Source organism: Schistocerca americana, chromosome 8 (assembly GCF_021461395.2).
Source record: "Schistocerca americana isolate TAMUIC-IGC-003095 chromosome 8, iqSchAmer2.1, whole genome shotgun sequence".
NCBI lineage: Eukaryota > Metazoa > Arthropoda > Insecta > Orthoptera > Acrididae > Schistocerca > Schistocerca americana.
In genome coordinates, this window is record NC_060126.1 from 132,160,973 (window position 1) to 132,180,252 (window position 19,280).

The window sequence follows — 19,280 nt, forward strand, 5'->3', positions numbered from 1 at the left end:
AATTCAAAAGAAGACACCTGACGTAGACGACTTTCGCACAAGAGTATTAACATCCTTAGAAGAACTATTAATGACAAAACTGTCCCATTCCATCTGGTATACATCATATTTGAGACAAGCGCAAAACCGCCAGACGAAAGAGTGTGAATATTACTGAAACGTCAGTTTAGGAAGCGATAAAAAGGCGAACGCACATTTATAAAGTCGACAAAGCTTAAAGACAGGCAGTAGTTGTGGAGGTAGCGAGGAGGGCTTGTAGCCTACTCCCATAAAACTAAATCTCCTCCCGAATAGGCCATGAAGGCCCAAAGCTCCCGACCGGCCGCCGTCTCATCCTCAACCTATAGGCATCACTGGATGCGGATATGGATGGGCATGTGGTCAGCAAACCGCTCTCCCGTCCGTATGTCAGTTTCCAACACCGGAGTCGCTACTTCTCAATCAAGTTGATCCTCAGTTTGCCTCACAATGGCTGAGTGCACCCCACTTGCCAACAGCGCTCGGCAGACTGGCTGGTCACCCATCCAAGTACAAGCCCAGCCCGACAGCGCTTAACTTCGGTGATCTGACGGGAACCGGTGTTACCACTGCGGCAAGGCCGTTGGCGAGCCTACTCCCATGCCGTCTGGTAATTACAAACAACATGCAGTACAGGAAAAAAAGAGAAATTTGCAAAATTAGCTGAAGTTCAGAAAAGAGAAATTGAAACGTCCCCTTAGAAAAATTAATGAATTACTGTGCTGATAAACTCCTTACGTTATTTGATTTTCAAACAGCTGAGCAGAACTGAACGTACTCAGACATTTCGCTCTTTCCTTATTCTGATCAACACTAAACTGACGCACAATATTTTTAGCGCAACGCAATCTGACTTAATAATACTTACAAAAGAATGGCCCTGACTAACAATAACCTATACCTTTCATGAATCACTTACCTGACAAAATCTTTTCTGCTAATTCAGCTCCCATACTGAGGCTTGGTGGAAAGTCATTGCGATTCTTTGGCTTCTTCTTCTTCTTCTTCTTCTTCTTCTCTCCAGGTGGAGAATTTCAGGTCTTTCCCTAGTGGGTGAGACTTCTGGTCTGCGTCCACAGCTGGTGGTCTAGTGGCTAGCGTTCCTGCCTCTGGATCACGGGGTCCTGGTTTCGATTTCCGGCAGGGTTGGGGATTTTCTCTGCCTGATTGTCCTCATCATTCGACCATCATTCATGAACGTGTGTACGGATTGGGAATGTGAACGCGCGCTGATGACCGGACAGTAGAGCGCCCCACAAATCAGACATCATCCTCATCATTTCTGGTCTGCAACTTGTGGTGGGGGTTAAGACTAAGTGGCAGTTTCCAGCTGTACCTACAGTGGAACTACGTACCATCTCTGACATATGTGTCATGAGGGTGAGGTTATTCATCCTGAGTCAGCCGTCTGACGTTTGACAATTCCAGCACGCTCCATCGTGCCTGCGACTCAAATTGGTTGGCCAGACCAGTGAACGGGCGCACCTCACACTGAAATCTGCCGCGGTTTCAGGGCTCTGATAACGAAGTTTCCCAAGTTCTAATGATCAGAGCGCCAGGCCGCGTAGTTTACGAGTTTGTCGTGGACACGTCAGAACATTACAACTGCTGCTGTGCTCCGCTCCTCGCCCACAACGTGCAGTTTTTTCTGCCGCCAGAACCAAGGTGAAACGATTAAGTATTTCCGCACCAGGTTATAGTTGTTAAATGATATTTACAGCTTCCTGTTCTCAGTAAACCATAGTTTGTGGTGTACCTGGTCATAGTTGATTCCACTTGAAAAGAATTCGGCCTCATACTGCGTTGTAAAATGGATCCGTTTAGGGGCGAGTTTGTATAGTTTCCACGAATTCTTTTCCAATCAAGCACCACCCCTTTCCTGATTTATGTTTGACTTTTTTTTTGTAAGATTTATCAGCTCGATTGTAGTTATAAAATGATGAATAAAATTTGTCCCTATTTTTATAAATGTAAATACGCCATTGTTCACATTCATACTCCAGCTATTTACCGTTTATATTATATTTTATTGTAAAACATGGGTACGCCAGCAATAGGCCAAAACCTATTAAATTGATTAATTTGAGTATTAACTTGGTTCTGGTGGTGACCACAGACATAGGCCACGAAAGTGCCATTAGTAAATTCATTAATTTCATATACAAAAATTAAGGATGCTGCTCACGATTACAGGATTGTTGAAAAGACACCACTTTTCTTTCAGTAATGATAACCACATTTAGCATCACTTGGACAAATACATACGATTAAGCAAGCGACCTCTTGCAGATCGATAGGTCACATCCGAAGGCATCAAGGAATAGGTATCTGGTAAAAAATAAAAGTAAATTTGAGGGAAAGGGGTGGGGTGAAAGTAATAGGAGATCAGGGATAAACAACTTTACGTAGGTTAAAATGATTGTAGGTTGCAATAGTTATGTTCAGATGAAGAGTCTCAGACTACAGAGATGACCTGCATCAAACTAGTCTTCAGGCTGAATAACACTAAACAGTTTTAAGACGCGAAGTGCAAATTAACATAATGTGACACACATTTTTATGACTTCAGGTCTTGCTAGTATCCGAAATACATACCAGAAAAAAATGATGCTGAAGTATTTCTCTCCATGTAGTATGTCTCTCCATGTGAAAGATTCCAGAGTTAAAACTTCCTCTCATTTGGATCTGCGGGAAGGTAACACATTGAGAGTAGACATATTTGAAAGGAAGAAATGGATAATGAAGGAAGAAAAATATAAGGACTGGAACATGGAATGTGAGGACACTGCTGCAAGCAGGAAAGCTAGAGAATACAAAACAGGAGCTGAAAACGAACAGATTAGATGCCTGTGGTTTGTGTGAAATGCGATGGAGAGAGAATTGGGAGATAGAAAGTAGAGATTATATGTACTTTTACTCAGGGGAAATCAGGAGTGGTGAAAACGGATTAGGAACATTAGTGGGGAAAAACCTGAAAAATAAGGTAATGAAGGTACAATATATTGATGGAAGACTGATAATACGACTGAAGGGTAAATCAAAAGATTTGGTGTTAATACAGGTATATATGCCAACCAGACAGCATAGAGATTTGTAAGTGGAAGAACATTATGAGAAAATACAAGAACTTATTGAGAAAGAAAATAGAAATGACTGATTTATCATCATGGGGGACTGGAATGCAGTGGTGGATAAAGGAAGAGATGAAGATACAGTACGAAAATTTGAATTAGGAATAAGAAATGAGAGAGTTCAACGACTAATCACACTCATGATCATAAATTAAGGATAATTGCAGAATGTGTGCTGCACAATGTGGCTCTACACAAAACTGGCGCTAATAGCATAGGCACATAGGGAACACACACGACACAGATCTATAAGTCCATGGCATTGGTGATAAGTTGAGAAAACCGTCCCAAAACACATGTGCTACATAACGCCACTGTTTCCTGCGCATGTACCCCGACATCAATATGGGATATGATCACCATGCACACGTAAACAGGCCCCACAACGGGTTGGCATACTCTGGATCAGGTGGTCGAGCAGCTGCTGGGGTATAGCCTCCCATTCTTACACCAGTACCTGTCGGAGCTCCTGAAGTGTCGTAGCTGTTTGAAGACGTGCAGCGATACGTCGACCGAGAGCATCCCAGACGCGCTAGATGGGGTTTAGGTCTAAAGAACATGCAGGCCACGCCATTCGTCTGATGTCTTCTGTTTCAAGGTACTCCTCCACGATGGCAGCTCGGTGGGGCAGTGCGTTATCATCCATCAGGAGGAAGGTGGGACCCACTGCACCACTGGGACGGTGGACATAGTGGTGCAAAATGACGTCCCGATACACCTGACCTGTTACAGTTCCTCTATCAAAGACATGCAGGAGTATATGCACCAATCACAATCCTACCCCACACCATCAGAACACGACGTCCATAAAGGTCCCTTTCAAGGACATTAAGCGGTTGGTATCTGGAGAGCTTCTGTAACGTTTGGAAGGTAGGAGACGAGATACTGGCAGAAGTAAAGCTGTGAGGACGGGGCGTGAGCCATCCTTGGGTAGCTCAGTTGGTAGAGCACTTGCCCGCAAAGGCAAAGGTCCCGAGTTCGAGTCTCGGTCCGGCACACGGTTTTAATCTGCCAGGAAGTTTCGGTTGGTATCTGGTTCCTGGTTAACGCCAGATGAAAACCCGGCGAGAATCACTGTTCAGACTCTACCTGGATTCGTCCTTGAACATAACCTAGGACCTCTGTTCCAATGACCATGTACTGTGTTCTTGACATTAGGCTTTACGGGCTTTCCTGTGACCAGGGGTCAGTGGAATGCACCTTGTTGGTCTCCGGGCGAATAAACCATGTCTGTTCAGTGGTATGTCGACTGTGTGTCTGGAGACAACTGTTTAAGTAGCTGCGGTAAGGTCCCGAGCAAGGCTACCTGCAGTACTCCGTGGCCGTTTGCGGGCACTGACGGTGAAATATCGGTCTTCTTGTGGTGCTGTACACTGTGGACGTCCCATTCTGTAGCGCCTGGACACGTTTCCTGTCTGCTGGGATCGTTGCCATAATCGTGAGATCACACTTTGTGGCACACTGATGGCCCATGCTACGACCTGCTTTGTTTGACCAGCCTCCAGTCGCCCTAGTACTCTACCCCTCATAACGTCATCAATATGTGTTCTTTGAGCCATTTTCAACACACAGTCGCCATTAGCAAATCTGAAAACGTCTGCACACTTACTCTCTGCACCGTAGTTTGACATGAACCAACACACCTCTGTGTATGTGGACTGCTGCCAGCGCCACAATGCGACAACCGCAGATCAAATGTACCGCATGGTCATACCCCGAGGTGATTTAAACTCGCAAACCGCCCACCAATAGCATTACAATTAATCTATGAGCATGAGTGTAGTTTCTGTAAAGAAAATTCATTAGCAGTGGGTAACACATTATTTGAATACCACTAAAGGAGACGTTACACATGGATATCAAATTTTAATAGGGAAAGATATCAGTTTGACTACTTCCTGATACAAAAAGGTTTGGGAACTATTTGAAGAATTCCAAAGCTTGTCTAGGAGCGGATATAAATTCAGACCACAACCCAGAAGTGGGAGAAATACAAGTGAAGTTGAAAAAAGACTAAACATAGAAAGGCTCAAAGAGGTAGGAAAGACAGCAGATTTGGAAAACAGATATATGGAAAAATGGGAAAGAGGTAGTGTTGATGAAAGCGTTAATGACAAATGGACTTTACCAAAGAAGTACTACAAACATAAGTATCTCAAAGTACCAAGAAAGACTGGATGACAGAAAACATGTTGAAAAAGATGGAAGAGCGGAGAAAGTGGCAAAATGTAGATGATGAAGAAGGCAAAAAGAGGTACAGGAAACTGAATAATGAATTAAGAAGAGAAACTAAAGAAGCAAGGGAAAAAATGGATGAAACAGAAATGCGACGAAATAGAGAAAATGTAGAATGATGGAAAGTATGAAATGATGAATAGACCAGCTGGTGAGAAGAGGAATAACATGGGAATAGAAAGAGCAGATTGTTCTCAAGCAGACAAACCACATGATGTTTTGAACAGATGGCAAGAATATACTGAATGTCTGTATAAGGGGGATGAAATACAAAGTGAAATTAAAGTTGAAGAGGAGCAATATGTTCTGGACGATGGTAAGGGATTCACTATCTTGGAAGCAGAAGTAGAAAAGTTGCTGAAGGTTATGAGGAATGGGAACGCATGTGGAATTGATGATTTGCCAACAGAACTGTTGAAGAGTCTGGGAAACAAGACAACAAAAGAAATAGTCTACCTCCATAATGAGATATATGAGAAAGTGAAATGGCCTGAGGACTTCCTTGCAACATTTATGATACCAATAAAGAAAAAGAGAAACGCTAACAAATGTGAAGAGCATAGAACCATGTCTAATTTCTTATGCACCTAAAGTGTTGCCGAGAGTGTTGAAGAGAAGGCTATATGGCAAGCTGGATAGAGGGATTGCAGAGGAGCATTTCGGATTTAGGATAGGAAAAGGAACCAGAGATGCTATTGGCCTGTTAAGAACTGTAGGGGAAAGGTATATGGAAAAAAGTAGAGAAATCTTTGCTGTTTTTTTATAGATTTAGGAAAGGCTTTTGACAGAGTTCAGTGGAACAAGCTGATGGATATTTTGATGAGGAAAGGAGTAGATTGGAAAGAGAGACAACTGATACAGAATCTATACTTACACCAGAAAATAAAGATAAGGATTGGAAATGAAATGTCAGAAGGAAGCAGCATTGGAAGAGGTGGTAGACAAGGTTGTTGCCTTTCCCCACTGTTGTGTAATGCACACCTTGAAGAGATTATTGCGAAAGGCTTTGATGAGAAGAGAGGAATGTGTATTCGTGAAAAGAGAACAGAAGGTATAAGATTTGCTGATGACATGTTATTAGTGGCAGAAAGTGAGCAGACAGTGAATAAAGATCTGAACGAAGCTTGTATGGAATATGGGATGCAAATAAACACAGCAAAAACAAAGAGTATGGTTATCAGTACAAGATGCAGACGATCCAATATTAAAATAGGACAATCTACCATCAGCCAGATAGGTGCATTTAAATATCTTGGAAGGACACTAACTGAAGACTTGAGATGTCACTAGGAGGTGAAAACTCGAACTGCCATAGCGGTGGAGGCATTCAACAGAAAGAGGAGACTGTTATGTGCCAAATTAAATAAAGGTCTAAGGAAAAGGCTTGGCAAACGTTTCGCCTGGAGTGTGGCACTATATGGGGCAGAAACATGGACACTGAGACGAGAGGATGAAAAAGGTTAGAAGCATTTGAGATGTGGATGTGAATGGAGAGAATAAGCTGGATGGAAGGAGTGAGTAATGAAAGAGTATTGGACACGGTTGGTGAGAGAAGATGTCTGCCGAAGGTTATAAGAGAAAAGAAAAAGAACTGGGACATTCATTGAGAAGGGACATTCATTGAGAAGGGAGTACTTACTAGCTGATGCTTTGGAAGCACTGGTTTGTGGGAGAAGACTGAGAGGAAGAAGGACATACAAGATGATAGACGACATAAAGGGAAGAGGAAATTATTCAAACCTAAAGAGGATGGCAGAAGCTTGACAGCCTGGAGAACTACCATGTGAAAACTTGCCTTTTGGCAGAACACTAATGATGATGAAGTTTTTAAATTATTAATTTGTGAGAATAATTGGCATTCTCCAGCAAGACCTTTGCGTACTGCAGTTTGTGAACCACTGCCAAATACCAAAGTGCAAACTATCGTATTTAAAATATTTCCTCTTTTTATTGACAAACTTTTTTTGGGCCACTTCATCTGATTCACACTGAACCTTCTTTGTGTTTACTTATTTTTATCATTTCAACACTGACCTACGGAATTTTCCCTGATAAAGACAATTCAAACTTAAACTATTCATTTATTACCCACAATATACAAGGCTAACGCAATTTGACTGATATACAGTGACAACATGGCTTCAAATAACTAGCACAAGAGAATTGCCCTGAATTGGAAGAAAACCTAACAATAACCCATACTCTCCATAAGTCACTTACCTCACAGAAATTCTTCATAACACGAACTACAGCAATTACAGCAGCAGCAACTACAGCCAGCTAAATAAAAGGATTCTAACTACTATAGGCTCCATCTACTAGGAGGCATATGGTTAGCAAAAGAAAGATTTTGTTGAAGAGTAAACAATGTATTCAGCAGATTTTACCTTATTCATGTGACATCCAGTTCCAAAAATTATATAGTTGTCAATAATTCCACTACCCAACCATTACCAACTACATCCATCCTCATTTTACAATGCATGTCCTACCAACACTGAATTTCCACAAAGGACCCATGTCCAAACCATCCACTCTTAACAGCTAACTGCTAGTCTGTCCAGAGTCTTTTGCCGAGGGCGCAGAATGCTGTCGGCGATATTAATACTGTCTATACTGCTGTCAACCTACAAACATATAAACAGGATACTTACATAGCCCCCCCCCCCTGCTACCCTCAAAAATTTTAGAAAGTGTTTTGGGCAGTGGCCAAGACTAAGTTCTTAACATTTTTTTATATTAGCAATATCAAATAGATCAGATGCACACAAAGGTTAAGTAATGTTCTGTTGGTCAATAAAGTAAAATTCTCCTCACAGTCCCTAAAGACAGTTCTGATTCAACAGAAGAGAATACGCCAGTTTTATGCACAGAGCTTGAGCAGTATATGAAAATGCCCAAGTAAGTAGTGGACAACCATGCAGTCTTAAAGAAGTAGTGTTGTCCTCCCCACAGAAACACAGGGCTGGCTCTTGACATGAAGATATCAGTTGATGCTGTATGACTGGTAATGGCCCACGACAGAGCAGACCCACAGCAGAATCAGTCGAAGTCTTGAAGAATGTAGTCTTGGACCACCAAATCTGCAGACCTACTGTAGTCCTTGTAGATATTATGATAGTAATGGGCCACCAAAGGTGCAAACCCATTGTAGTCCTTGTAGAGATTATGATATTAGTGGGTCACCAGAGGTGCAGACCCACTGTCGTCCTTGTAGAGATTATGATATAAATGGACCACCAAAGGTGCAGACCCACTGTAGTCCTTGTAACTATGGCCAGCGGGCATCCGTTTTGACTGTGTGGGTGCACAACCACAATCGAAGAGTCTTGAAAATATAGCAAGTCCATGAGCCACTATTATGTAGTCACTATTGATGCACATTACAAGCCCAAAAAGCATCACTGATGCACTCACTAAATATTTTGCCATATCCTTAGAACCTGCAATGCTGTTAACCAGTCCCTTACTGAATTATCAACACATGTACAAACACTAACACAGTCATACAATCTCTGAGATTTAATACATATAGTATGACCAACAAACAAATGTGTGCAGTTAAATGAATCCCTACTATCTGCCTAACTTGCAGAATTGGTGTCTTTATAATTACAATGTTACAGCATATGAGTACAATTACAAATGTAAAAAAAACATCATTATAGTAAAGAACATGATAATACAAATAACATTTGTAGCAACACCAGCTTTACAAAAAGGATACAAATAAGCATACTTACGAGTATTACAGGAATTATTATGTACGTAAATAAACGGAAAAATGAGAATAGCAGTAGAAGCATAACAGAATAAAGATTGTCTAAACATCTTCCAAACATGGTACAAAAACAGAAATTAGATATGAGGATAACAGTATTCCTCATCATAGGGAATGCTGCCTAGTATTAGAAAGAAAGAAATTCTACAAAATTTATTTCATCTGGTAAACATAAAGAGATGAGAAGAACGCAGAGACACAAGGGTACACATAAACATAGTGGAATAACACAAAAGGAAAGGATAGGATCTGTTTTCAAGTGCAAACGTGTCAAAGTGTAAGTGTAACATTTGGTACTACAGTACGTGTGGTGTGCATTTTATACCTCTGTTTCAACCGAAACTACTTCATTTCCAACCTAAACTTCATTAATTCTCGCAGACTTCTCTTACTTCAATATTTGTCACCACAAAAAAATCCTGTCTGTCTTTATTTATACTTTCAACCAGTGCTTATGGTTCAAATGGCTCTGAGCACTATGGGACTTAACAGCTGTGGTCATCAGTAACCTAGAACTTAGAACTACTTAAACCTAACTAACCTAAGGACATCATACACATCCATGCCCGAGGCAGGATTCGAACCTACGACCGTAGCAGTCGCGCGGTTCCGGACTGCGCACCTAGAACCGCGAGACCACCACGGCCGGCTAACCAGTGCTTATACTTCCATATTTTTCTTATCTCACCATTCGTTTCCAAGAAAATCCTACCTAAACCTGTTGTCAGTATACCCTACTTGTATCTGCCGGCCGCGGTGGTCTAGCGGTTCTAGGCGCTCAGTCCTGAACCGCGCGACTGCTACGGTTGAGTGCGAATCCTGCCTCGGGCATGGAAGTGTGTGATGTCCTTAGGTTAGTTACGTTTAAGTAGTTCTAAGTTCTAGGGGACTGATGACCACAAATGTTATTAAGTCCCATAGTGCTCAGAGCCATTTGAACCTACTTATATCTGCTCATTTCCTCTTTAAAAATAATTGGTTTTCATTATACAATACCTTTTGGCCGAACCTTTTCCTTATAGCTTCTCAAAGCATTTCTTCCCAACTCATCACAACTCATTTTCTTCTATGGCATACCCCTCCTAAGCTGACTTAAATGTGCTGAGCTCAGAGAACTAGAGAACAGAAACTAGAGAACGAGGCAATGCAGCAGCACAAAAAATTAACACAACCACATTAAATGCAGACTGGCAAAGCAAGCAGCACGATATCTAAATTAGCAAAGCAAATGCAACATTACAACTAATACAAGGCAATATGCAGCAAACAATATAAATAAATCAGTGATAAAACTGGCTCGTCAGAGTAATAGAAAGTAAAATTCAGTAGGACATTGCCTGACAAATAGCAGCAGCAAATGCAATAACTTATACCTAAACATGAGAAAGCACAAACAGAAAAAAATATTACAGTAAAGACAGCAATGCAGATAAGGAAAATATATGTGTAACTTACAGTAGCATGTGTGCATCTGTGATCATCAAAAGTAAGCAAAATGCCAGCACAAGGAACAAGATCTGTACTAACTCCCATGTGAAATGCAATGATTCTATGTCACATCATAACACTAATGTGGTGCACCACAACAACGTATTCTACCAAAAAATTGCCAAGTCCTTGAAAATAAAATTAGCTATGAAGTTCCTGTTGCTAGTCCCTTCTCCTTCTTATTGTTCTTTCCTTTCCAAGTGATCTTTTTTTCTTTTTTTAGAATGTGGATCATAAAATTATTATTTAATAGATTTGTTGACAGCAAGTGGTCACATTAGATAGGTATCGAATTTTATTTTATAAAATCAATGCTGCAGAGCAGCTGGAAACCAGATATCAAATAAAATAAGCAACTATGTACAAAAAAAACATATAAACATCATTCACCAGCCATGTGGCATTTCGCAAGTCAGTAGAAATTATCTCAACTCTCGTAGAGAGACACTTTTGTGAACATAAGAATATTTCTCATCACTTCATGTGCATTTCAGTAAGTAGCACAAAATACAAACTCCAATGTGTAATCATATGTTTGCACGTAATAGTGTATGTCATGTTTGTGGTGCATTCTGCAAAGAAATGTTAATAGTGAGGCCAATGGCCTCTCTTTTCTACAGCTATCCAAGCTTAAAAGCTGCTGAAGCGACACCATTAAAGTTGACAGATAACACGACAATGGGTATTTCCCACAGGCTAGCGCACAGCCCAGCACAGCAGAACATTACGTCAAGGTCACTTACAACATACATCCCTCAAAGCTCTCACGATATCACAATGGTTCCTAAAGCAAATGTGAACAGTTCACAAAATGCAGACAAAGTACAATTCCTAAATATGAAGTAATCCAATTATGTAATTACCTAGATAAGTGTCCGAGATGTAGTAAAAATGTTTATTTCTCTCTGTTAAATGACCAGATAGCTGTGTAATTCTTGTTTAGAGAAATATGGTACCGATTTATGAAACTGTATAAGCAAATACCATATTAGCTAGGGCTCCTTGCGCATGCCACATGCATAATACACAAAGTAGGCGCACCCCCATGAGGGATGATGTAATTATACCTCAGATATGACAGATTAAAACTGCAGAATGAAATGTATCACGAAAACCTTCTCTACATCATTGTAGTTCAAAAATATTTCTAATAATGTTTCAAGTACAAAAAGGAATATCTCAAATGCGTGTCATTTAGTGCTAAACTGTACTCCTTGCTGTAAGAAATTTCTGTCATTGTTTAACAGTAAAAATGTGCCAAGTGTCGTAGTTATCGTCGTTCATACACAGAATTCTCCACAGATCAATGTACTTACCTTGTCGTACACAAAAGTAAAGTGCTATGCATATGAATGTCGTAGTTATTACGTTCATTGTCGTGACCTTCAAAGTACTGTACTGTATTGATGTGAGACTGTGCAGACATAAAACAGATACAGTGTAAAAGCAACAATGAAAATTGTGTCACTCAGAAGTAGCGTCATAATATAATCGTGTATCTGTTAAAAAAAAAAAAAAAACAAATTGTGTGTCATCTGTGACCTCTCAGAAGGTATATTCAATAATTTTTTTAATGAACCAAAATGTTGCAGTAAAATCTCATTTACAAAATATGTTCCAAGAATATGTTATGGCCGTGACGTCATCTCTCAACTGCCAAGCGAAAATGTACTCACAATAAGATTGTGTCGTCTGTTCTCTGTAAAAGTGTTCTCGTGAAAGTTCTGTCTTAATATGTTTCATACGTTCTTGACTAGATAGTTAACTTCAAAACATCGCTACATGCTAAATGTTGAAAAGCGTAATAATAACATAAAGTGAAAAATTTTATAGCAAAGACCAAGTTAGAAAGCAAATTATTTCTCAATTAACGGTGTTACTAGAGAAGTGTGGTGAAATCATTTACTTTTCTTAGTACACAGAGTTTAGCTTCAACGCAATTATCAAGCTGTATATGTCGGATCCTGCAAGATCCATTGTAAATCAGAAAGAGGTTGTGACTCAAATGTTTCTTCTTATGTGGCAATGAATGGGCTTTAATGAGAACTTTTTGACCAATGTGTAGTTTCCTTGCATTTGTCTCCTTTACCTGCGGTACTTTTAAAAGGTACAAACTCTCTGGTTCTGTTCGGTGCTTCCTAATTCTTCAGTACAAGAATAGGTGGTAAAACAGTGGAGCCATGAGGCATTTCATTCAGTACATTTTAAAATAAGTGTAAGTATCTGTCCCAATACTGATGCTTCCTATGACAATAAAGTCTACAAAGCTTATTAATTTCTTTCATATTGCGTTCAGATGGGTTACAACGTGGAGAGTACAATCAAACAAAAACAGGTTTGATTTTATGACTGCGAGATACTTAGTGCAAATCCACATGTATGCCACAACTATTTTTCTCATCACAATACATTACAACAATAAGAAACTACAGCTACAAAGGAAATTCCATATATACAATTATGTGCTAGCAGTAAACAATAATTAATTTCTAATCACGCACTAATTATTCAGACTGCAAGAAACACAGAAGATTCCAGTGAAGTATCCTCAGCTGAAGGTCGACAGGTGAAACTTCTCTGTGTTTACTTATTTTTATCATTTCAACACTGACCTACGGAATTTTCCCTGCAAAAGACAACTCAAACTTGACCTATTCATTTATTACCCACAATATACAAGCCCAACGCAATCCGACTGCTGTATAGAGACAACATGGCTTCAAATAATTAACACAAAGGAATGTCCCTGAATTGGACGGAATCGCTAGAATAATCCATGCTCTTCATAAGTCACTTACCTCACAGAAAATCTTCATAACACGAACTACAGCAATTACATCCACCAGCAACTACAGCCAGCGAAATAAAATGATTCTAACTACTATAGGCTCCAACCACTATGATCATATGTTTAGCAAACGAAAGATTTTGTTGAAGAGCAAACAATTTATTTAGCAGATTTTACCTTATTCATGTGACATCCAGTTCCAAAAATTATATAGTTGTCAATAATTCCACTACCCAAACATTACCAACTACATCCATCCTCATTTCACAATGCATGTCCCACCAACACTGAGTCTCCATGAAGGACACATGTCCAAGCCATCCGCTCGCTAACTGTTAACTGCTAGTCTCCCCAACCCCAGAGTCTCGTGCCGAGGGCGCAGAGCGCTGTCAGTGATATTAATACGGTCTATAGTGCTCCCAACATACAAACAAATAAACAAACTACTTACAACACTTATTCAGTGATGGAATGTGTGTGTGTGTGTGTGTGTGTGTGTGTGTGTGTGTGTGTGTGTGTGTGCGCGCGTTTGTGACAGAGGGATAACGCAAAATACTCTCGTCTTTTAGTACAAAAATTTGCACCAGTTCCATCAGTAAATGCTGCGTTACTTTCAAAAAAGAAATATTGCACGTGCTGCTTTGCTGATGTGAAATTATCATTCTTCTCTTAATTCCATTAACACCGTTCCTCACAGGGACTATTTCTCTGGTGTCAGCGTTGGCAGTTTCCGAAATTTACATCGCCGTTGAGACATAAATCAACAAGCCACTCTTCTAAAACACCTCCATTATCGCTTCCCTCCAAATGAGATTGTCAATCAGTAAACTGCGTCTTCCATCTTATGCAGCTGTCTTACAGTGTGTGTATACCGAGCTACCAGCGAAATGGGCCCTCGCCAGTATTGGCTGAGCCTCCTTATTCCATAAATCTGGTATATTCTTCCAGCTTCATAAAAATTCAGCACGTTCCAGTCTTTGAGTCATGCGTTGATTGATGTTATATCACATCTAAAGAAGTGGGATAACGTCTCTTTATATATGAAGTGGTGAATGAACAGTAAACGCACCAGATTAAAAGTCAACAGATGAGATGAATTAGTCATTTCTGTTTCCATCAACGTCAGACAAAGCTGACAAAAAGGAATAAAAGAACTCATACTGTTGCTAAGAGAACTGAAGGGGTCGCTGGAATAAAGTGTTAACCCACAAAACCGTGTTTTGAGTTATTGCATGGTACACGTTTCTTTAAATTCAAAGACAATAACATAAATACAAGTGAATTTAAACACCAGACAGTGTTGTCTAACAGCATATACGAAATCACTTGTAATGAGTATGTTTTCCATTTGGAAAGACAAGAGAAAATGTGAATATACTAATATTACAAAAGTTGAGGGATAGTAGTTTCCTCCACGGAGCCCATCAGTTAAAATATTCACGGAAGTATGTAGCCAAATTTTTTATATTTTAATTTAACTGTTGAAAGAAATATAATGCATTTAAGTAATAAAATTATCATATGAGTGACACTAGTTACAAAATTTCAATTTGGATCAAAACGTTATAAAATGGGAAAGCTTTTTTCTAGAAAATTGTGTTCGTTGAAAAGCAAAGAAGTAAAAGAGTAAAAATGTGAAAATCTGGACCCATAAATATGTATCTTTTGCTTCTAAACTGTAAACATACGTAATACAAGAATAGAACGAAAATTGAAAATGTGTTGAAAGAAAATTAGTTTTTCCTCAGAAAAATTATTAGAGAAGCAATTCTGATTTTGCTCTCTGCGACGGTATATTAGTAATTTTGGTTTAGGATCTGTAGACCTAGTGGTGACGTTTGACAATATTCTTTGTTACAAGGCGTTCGAAATATAAAAGAGAACTAGAATAAAGTACACAAATAGAGGGGATTCTCCTCCTGAGGCAGTTTACATGCTTAGTGTATTGCATTTAACTAATGTTAATAAAATATGAAAAAAGGCAACTTTAATAATATAAATTATGCCGAAGTTGTACAATGCGTTCACAAATACTCGTATAAACAACATTTTTCCAAGGAGAATCATTTTCATACTCAAGCAAAAATATATACAATGACGATCCTGTCTGGGCTCATAATGATGCGGAGTTTTGACATTCACATAATGTGAAAGGCATTCACACCTTTACATCTTAATCAGCACTCTTAGCAATGATTTCTAGCATTTCCTTTTCAAGATACAGAATTTCCGCTAGCTTAAAGATCGCGATTTCTAAAATACTCGTAAACATACATCTTCAATACAGGGTTTAAAAAAAAAATAAGAAAGGATAGCTCTCCAAAACCAAAATACTGCTTATTTTTAATGTTAACTATTGTTAACACTACTATGGTAACTCTTATAAATACTGCAGCTGCGTAGACCATAAACTCTCTCTTGACTACATAGACTGCGCATATGTTATGACCACATTTTTCAATAACTAATGTAACTTGTGTTCAGTTTAGTACGTATTGACTGCCACTATTACCAATGTGATTTGCAAGTTTTGAATAGAGCCACGCTTTGTTCTTCCTAGGTAGTGTACTTCCTAGGTAGTGACTTTTGTCGACACAGTACTCTATAAGCATCTTACTAATTATCTCACATAAGTATGATGCAGATGCTATCACTTGAGTACGCAGGTTGTACTAGATGATTGCCCATTGACCGAAATTCATCGCATAACATATTATTATTATTATTATTATTATTATTATTATTATTATTATTATTATGAAACAGCAGATATACAAGTACATGTACATATACATACAAGGTGTAATGGGTATCAGTGCAGAAATTTCTATTGGTGGCTGAGGATGGTGTACCGAACAACATTACATCAGTGCTTACATCATTTGCAGGGTAATAATTTCAAACATTACAAGTCGTATGTTTTAGGTTGGCTAGTACTGCAAAGTACATGTGGCAAGAATAAGCCATTATTGCTTATTTTTCTCTGCGCAGTAGGTAAGGTGTTGAAGTGTGGATGCGTGGACGCAAAACGGTTAGTCTGTATTGACAGACGTAGTCCACATTATGGTGCAGTAAGACCGTGCAGAAAACATCAGGTCGTAGAATTTTTTGGCGTGTTTATGGAAAGGCTGATAGACACAGAGAAAAACATTTAGCACACTGATGTGAGTACACACTACGGTACCACGAATAAAAATACATGCACTTATACCAGTTCCAGTATCTACACTGCTAGCCATTGTGCAGCGCACTGTGAGTGTGTACGTCTCACTCTCTCGTATCTTATTTTCATGATTCCTTGCGAGATATACTGTGGTGAAAGGAGAATTTCACACAGTCTCCTTCGAATACAAGTTCTCCAAATTTACGCATCAGGGTATCGCGACAACTACTTCGTCTTTTTTTTCTCACGAGTCCCTTTTAAGTTAACCGAGTGTTTGCGCTACAGTTATATCTGCTACAGCGATCAGTTATGATCGTAGCGGTACATCTCCGAATTCGTTCCAAATCTGTTCTCAAGTCCCTTTTACAAGGACTCCAAACGTCGGAATAATACTGTAGAGTTGGCTGGACAAGCGTCTCGTATGTGACTGACTTGCAGATGTAATACGCTTTCCCACAGTCCTTCCAACAAACTTGGCTTCAGTTCTCCTTCCCTAGTATCGATTTTACGTGATTGTCCCATTTCACACTGCTTCTTAGCATAACCGGTAAGACCCATATGGTGTGAAGTCTGAAGTTCAGATTTGATAATGTAATCGGATACTGTTGGATTCTCTCCCTTTTTGTCACATGCAGTATGTTACTTTTCTCTCTCTCTCTAGCGGTTACTCTGCGCCACCCCCTGAACTAAAACATGCCAATTTCTTCTGTCATGCACTATGTACCACAGACTTTCCAGGTTGGAATCTATTATTTGAGTGATGTCATCAAGCCATCTCATCCTTAGCCACCCTTTTGTCCTCTTGCCTTAGATCTTCTCCAGAATTAGGGTCTTTTGCAGAAAATCACGTTTTCTGATGATATGTCCAAAGTAGATCAGTTTTATTTCGTATAAGACCTTCCGAGGTGCAATCTGGTTTCATTTGCTGTAATACTGACTTATTGGTTCTCTTGATGACCAATGGAACTTTAAGAAATTTCCTCTAACACCAACACTTCAAAGGAGTCTGTTAGCCATTCTTATGATCCGTTTCTTACATTCGTACATCAAAACTGGAATGACCATAGTACGTACTATATGGATCTCGGTCCGCCCAGTTAGACGTGCGGAGCGCCTGGTCCCCGGCACATATCCGCCGGCGGCGAATGCAGGCTGGTTCCCCTTACTCCGCCTCAGCTACACTAGGTTGGCGATTGCTGCGCAAACAAGTTCTCCATGTACACATATATCACAATTACTCTATCACGCAAACATAGGGGTTACACTCATTTGGTATGAGACGTTCCCTTGGGGGTCCACCGGGGGCAGAACTGCGCAATAACCCTGAAAGAGTGGTTCGGTGTGGGGGGGGGGGGGGGGGGCGGAGGGGTGAAGTGGACTGCGGTAGTCGTCGTGAGGTTGTGGACCACTGCGGCTGCGGCGGAGACGGAGCCTCTCCGTCGTTTCTAAGCCCCCAGTTAACATACAATACAATACAAAACAACATGGATCTTTGTTGTTGAAGTTATGTCTCTTATCCTTAAAACATTGTGAAGGTTGGACATTGCCTTTCTACCAAGTATCAAGTGTCTCTTGATTTCGTGACTGCAGTCACAATCAGGTGGTGAGGTAACTGAACATTGAAACTACCATGGTTTTTTCTCCCCCTGCATTCCATAAAGTGATAGGTGAAGTTGCCATAATTTTCTTAATATTCAGCATTAGACCAGCCTTTCTTTTGTCACCTTCAATAAGACAACTCTCTTTCACTTTCTGCCATCAGGCTACTGAGTATCTAACGTTATTTATAATTCTTTCAGCTATTTTAACTCCAGTTTCTTCTTCATTCAACCCGACCTTTCTCTTAATTTTCGCTACATACAGATTGAATAAATAAGATGACAATATGCAGTCTTGCTGTACTCGTTTCTAAATCGTGACCCATACAGTTGCACCAAAAAGAGTTCTCATCGTGGCTTCTTGGTCAGAGTATGAATTGCAGATTGCATAAATAAGGTGATCTGGTACTCCCCTGCTTTTTAATACTCTCTATCATTTAGTGCGGTAAACACAGCCAAAGTCCTTAGCATAATCCATAAATCAGAGATATGAATACGAGGTGAACTCTCATTCATTACTCCAAGTGTAAATTTTGTACAGGTCTTTTTCCGTTTCCTTACGATTGTCTAATGACGTTACTTTCGTGAACATAACAATCTTATAGTACTGCTGATCCTATGTAGTGAATCTTTTATGTGTATTGAAACAATTAGAGATCTTATTACGCTTCCTTTTGACACACCGAATGTTATTTCAGTTTCCGTACTACATTCGTCGCTGTGTGTAACGTACTGTGTTCTGTTAGTTAAATATTCATCGAGACAGCCAAATATTTGCGAAGATACCATTTACGACCACATCTTGGTCAGTAGATGACTATGTGGCTGCCGTGTCGAATGTCTAGGAAGATAGAACCTGGCTGTCGATGTGCATTTGTGGCTTATAACATGTCATGTAAGAACAACGAAAGTCGTTTTCACACTGTTAGTATTTTCGCAATCTGTTCTGATTCGTTGAGAGAAGCATGTTTTCCTCTTTGATTTTTCTCGTGTTTGAGCTCTAGAATCCTGCAGCAAACGGACATCAGAGATATGATTCTGCGCTTGGCTTGGCGATTTTTTAGCCTTGTACGCAAAC

The 19,280-nt window shown here is 39.8% G+C and overlaps 1 protein-coding gene and 1 pseudogene across 1 annotated transcript in view; one reads left to right on the forward strand and one right to left on the reverse strand.

The window, feature by feature from the left end:
* The window catches only part of LOC124544641 (cardioacceleratory peptide receptor-like), a 456,935-nt gene that overhangs the window by 83,097 nt on the left and 354,558 nt on the right, over nucleotides 1–19,280 (forward strand). The window lies entirely within an intron of this gene.
* LOC124546409 lies at nucleotides 489–606 on the reverse strand (annotated as a pseudogene).